The 5,345-nt window shown below is 37.3% G+C and overlaps 1 non-coding gene across 1 annotated transcript; it reads right to left on the reverse strand.

Annotated features, from left to right (window-relative positions):
• Window positions 1-600: 600 nt before the first annotated feature.
• Window positions 601-706, reverse strand: LOC120887775 (U6 spliceosomal RNA). The gene has a single exon (XR_005731101.2). It is a non-coding gene; the product is annotated as a U6 spliceosomal RNA (small nuclear RNA).
• Window positions 707-5,345: the final 4,639 nt, after the last annotated feature.

Consider the following 5,345-nt stretch of genomic DNA (forward strand, 5'->3'; position numbering starts at 1 on the left):
ATTTCTGAAGAAAAAAAAAAAAAACAATGGGATTGAGAGGTTACTCTGAAAATGAGAGAAAGCGGGCCTGGAGGGTCTGTGCAAAGACAGAAGTGCTCTCCTCTCTCTGCTTCTATCTGCCTGAATTTGTCCTACTTCTTCCAAACTGCCTCTTCCAAAGCAGCTTTTCTTTATCTCACCTTTAAAAACAATGTTTAAAAAATTTAAGGGCTGCAGCATTATAATTTGAAACATGTATACAATGTATAATGAACAAATCAGGGCAAATTGCATTTCCATCTCAAATATTATCATTTTGAAGTATTGGGAACACTACAACTTTTCTCCTTCTTATATTGAAATGCATCTTAAATAAGTGTTGTAGACTGTGGCTGCCCTACTGTGCTGTATAATACCAGAACTATTTTCCTCCCCTGAAATTGTTTTGATTCCTGTTATCCACCCTCTTACCCTCTTCCTGGTGTCTAGTGGTCTCTCTAGTTCTCTACTTCGATGTGATCAACATTTCTTTTTTTTTTTTTTAAGGGAAGATTTATTTGATGAGTTTCACTTAGCATGATACATCTAAAAAGAAATCAAAATATATTGAAGATTTAAATAAAAAATATTGAATGCTACACAAATTTGTATGTTATCCTCGGGGCAGAGGCCATGCTAATTTTCTGTCTTGTTCCAATTTTCATATATGTGCTGCCCAAGTGAGCACTATATGATCAGCTTTTAAAATGCTCATCATCACTATTCATCAGAGAAATGAAAATAAAAAACACAATGAGATATTATCTCACTCCAGTTAAAAGGGCTATTATTTTAAAAAAGTAACTGATGTTGGTGCAGCTGTAGAGAAAGGAAAACTCTTGCATATTCTTGGAGAGAATGTAAATCGGTACAACCATGATGGAGAAGAGTAGGGAGGTTCCTCAAAAACTTAAAAATAGAGCTACCATATAATTCCCTTATCCCACTTAAAATCATTATAATAATTGTAAATCATTATAATATAATTAGATACCTACAAGTCCAGGTATTTTTTATAATAAGAGACACCTACAGGTCCAGGTATTTTTTCTTTGGTACTGTGGATTGAACTCAGGGGCTCTAGACCACTGAGCCACATCCCCAGCTCTATTTTTGCATTGTATTTAGAGTCAGAGTCTCACTGAGTTGACTAACGCCTTGCTTTTGCTGACGATGGCTTTGAATTCTCAATCTTCCTTCCTCAGCCTCCTGAGCTGCTGGGATTACAGGTGTGTGCCATCGCGCCTGGTAGATCCCCACACATTCATGGTGGCACTGTTCACAATAGCCAAGGTATGCAATCCACCATGATGTCCACTGATGGATAAAGAAAATATGGTATGTATACACAATAGAATATTATTCAGACAAAAAGATGAAATTCTGTCATTCATAGCAATGTGGATGGAATATTATGGATGGGCATTATGTCAAGCAAAATAAGCTGTGCACAAGAAGACAAAGACTGAACATTCTCATTTGTTTGTGGAAGAATCCTAGCTTAAAAAAACAGAGCTGCCTAAGGGGTGCCTCAGTCCTCTCTATCTGCATTAACCTCTGCTCCCAGTGCACATCTGTAGCAAGAGCCACCACTGGCTGAGTATTGCTCTCTAATAGCAATTGAATTGACACTTACGATCTCACTTAAGCCTCACCACCCTCCAATAAGGTATACTGTTATTTCCTTCATTAAAGATGGGGGAAATTGAGGCTCACAGAAGTTAACTAAAGGTATTTTCACAGCTGAAAAGAGGCCATGCTGTTCTGGGAGCTCAGCTCTGTGTAGTTCGAATTATGAGCACAAATGTCCCAAAAAACTCATGTTGGGGACCTGCCATTTGTCAAGTCACTTACTCATGAGAGGAAAAGCTATCCTGTTCCCAAATTATGATTGGGAACGAGGTCACTTAGCATCTAGTTCTGGCTCGCCCCAACACACTCAGCCATGTGGGCGTGAGAATCTTAATGTTATTTTTTCTTACTGCTATATCCTTGGTACTTTTAAAGTGCTTTGCAGGGATTTTCACATTTATTTGTACAAAGGTCCTGTGAGGTGGGTATTCGTACTAGCCTCATTTGACAGATCATGACAGTGAAGTGTAGACATATTAAGTGACTTCCCCCCCTCTTTTTATTGGAAGAGATTTTGCTGGATGATTCTCAAATGTCATTTAGCTCTTTTGAATATCTTGACTTGCCATTTACTTTGTTATATGGGATTTTTTTATTCTCTTGAATTGATAACATATCTTTTCATATTGTTTATGTTGAGGGACACAGAAGCCACTCTGTGTGTCTCACTCACTTGACCCATATCTGAAACAGGCAAGATCCAGATAACATTATCTAATGCTGAGAAACAGATAATAGAGAACGTGAACACCAAGGAGCTTAAAGGTGACCAAAAGTTTCAAGTTCATCTCTAGCATTTCTTTCTTGGATTTTTAAATGAAACTGCTAAAAAAATATTGCAAATTGACAAGATTGAATTTGATTTTTTTTCCTCTTTCTTGCCATAGGGAGAAAGCATACATGCATTATAAGTGCAATGGCAGGAGAAGATAAGCCAGTAGAGGAAAAGAACACAGAACAAGAACAAGGATGTGATTTTGAAAAAAGTTTCTTATGATTACATTTATATGTTTCTTTAAATTTCTTTTTCTTTTTCCCCCCTTTTTATTTCTTTTCTTTGGGGGTGGATATTGATATAGAAAAAGAAATATTAAATGAAAGAAGGATATATCAAATTAAATTGAGAATGTCAAGAGAGTTAAGCCATCAGGAAGGTGGGGGTGGGGTGTTAGGCCTGGTGTGCACAGAATTCTCAGATCTGCAGACTTTGTGCAGAGACTATAGCCACTGCCTTCAGTATGCTCTGCTCATTCCTGGGCAGTCCTAGTTGGTTAAAACTTCAATGTGCCAAACTTCTCTAGTTCATTATTTCTTTGATGAGTTTTCATTTTCTCTACATCTGTAAACACTTGTTGGAAGAAAAAAAAAAGAGGGGAAAAAAGACTGAAGTTTTATCTTTTGTACATATGCAAAATGGCTTTAATAATCAGTTTTCAACCCTCTCCACAAAATAATCTGTGTGCATGGAGCTGGTTTTCATTTTCATGCACCAATTCGTTAATGTGCTTCACTTTTTATCTTACATGAGCATTTGTTAAACTACGTGGGATTTTTTTGGATTCCAGGATTACTCTGTGTTTTCTTTAAATTAAGGATGTCTTGGGGGCTGGGGATGTGGCTCAAGTGGTAGCGCGCTCGCCTGGCATGCGTGCGGCCCCGGGTTCGATCCTCAGCACCACATACAAACAAAGATGTTGTGTCCACTAAAAAATAAATATTAAGTTAACTTAACTTAATGTTAAGTCTTGTTTTATTGATTTTATTGATGTCTTATTTTATTGGTTTTTTAAAATTGATTTTCTTTGTAGAAGGATTGAAGATTTCCTTGGGATATTTTAGCAGATTTCTAACTTCTTCCCAGTGATTGTTTTTAACAGAAACTGGAAAAGAAAAGCAGAAAATTGTACTTTTTTAAATTATAAAGATATGCTTAGAACAATGAAAGAGGAATGAAAGAATTTTAAATGGAAATCAAATAATGGGATGATGGGCCATTAAGCATAGACTACAAAAATCAATGAGGATAGAATCTGTGTTCATCATTGACTCCATTAAAAATGATGAATTTGGTGCAAGTTTATAACAGCTCAATTCACAATAGTCAAGTTATGGAACCACCCTGGGTGTCCATAAAAGATGAATGGATAAATGAAATATAGCATTCATGTGTGTGTGTGTGTGTGTGTGTGTGTGTGTGTGTGTGTGTGTGTGTAACACAGTGGATTTTATTCAGTTATAAAGAAGAATGAAATTATGCCATTTTCTAGAAAATGGATGGAACTGAAGAACATGTTAAGCAAAATAAGGCAGACCCAGAAAGTCAAGGGTCATAAGTTTTCTCTCATATGGAAACTATAGAGAAAAAAGAAAAAAGGGATCTCATGAAACTAGAAGGTAGACCAACAGATTAGAGGAAGGAGACAAGGGGGACAGAGAGTAGAAAGAAAGGAGAAGTATTGGGGAATGAAACTGACCAAGTTAGGTTATGGCATCATGACAAATATGTTATAATAAATCCCACTATTATGTACAATTAGAATGCAGTAATTTTTTTTACTTATAGAGATAAAAATAGAATGAAATAAAATCACAAAGAAATAAGTAAAAACATTAGAGTTTAGTTGTACTAAGGTGACCATATGAGTATGATTGTTTTTTTTCTCAAGTACCAGCTCCTGTAGTTGCCATCTGGTTGACCTGGGGCTAGAATTGTGTGCCAGCTCTGCCAAAGGGTTGTCAATGCAATGAAAACAGCCTGCATGTCATCCTCATAGAGACAATGATCCCATAGATACTGCTGTGATTGGTGAATCTGAGGCATAGTAGCTTGTTAATAAAAAAGTAATGTTAGCCCAGCTTGGTAGCACTCTCCTGTAATTCCAGCAACTTGGGAGCCTGAGGCAGGAGGATCGCAAGTTCCAAGCCAGCCAGCCTCAGCAATTTACTGAGTCCCTAATCAACTTAGTGAGACCCTGTCTATAAAAAAAAAAAAAAAAAAAAATTACAATACTGGGGCTGTGGCTCAGGTGTTGAGTGCCCCTGGGCTTAATATCTGTTACCAAAACAAACAAATAAACAAAAACAAAAACAAAAGAATGTTGTATACACTCTCCCATAAGTATCCAACTATCCCCTAGAATATAGCTTCCTTAAAGAAAATCTGACTTTTTAAACACCACTCACTACATAAGCCTTAGGTATAATGAATTAACTTAGAAAGGTTTATTTAGTTCAAGACGGTTCTGAATATTCCAATCCAAGACCAGCCAGCCCCATGCTTTGGGCCTCTGAGAAGAAGGGCACACCATGTTGGTAGTAGGTAGAGGTACAAAGTTCTCACTTTGTGATCTAGGAAGCAAAAAGTGAGAGGAAGGGGCCAAAGTCCCACAATCCCCTTTGAAGGCATGACCCCCAGTGAACTTGAAGTAGGACAGAAGATGCTGGACACCTGAGGAATTTTCAGGAAGCAGGTTTATTGACTGCAGGGTTCAGAGGTGGCTCTTGCCTAAGAATTCTTCCTCTGAACCATGAGTATAGAAATTCTTTGAGCTTTATACTCAGTAGGGGGGAAGGGGCTAGGAGGTTCATATGACAAGTGAGTTTCATTCTATCTTCTAGACAGAGAGGGGTTTCACAAGTTTTTTTTCTGCAAACCTGGCATTTATAAACAAAGAGGAAGCTACAAACCACAATGC

The sequence above is a fragment of the Ictidomys tridecemlineatus genome, chromosome 10 (genome assembly GCF_052094955.1).
Source record: "Ictidomys tridecemlineatus isolate mIctTri1 chromosome 10, mIctTri1.hap1, whole genome shotgun sequence".
Lineage (NCBI taxonomy): Eukaryota > Metazoa > Chordata > Mammalia > Rodentia > Sciuridae > Ictidomys > Ictidomys tridecemlineatus.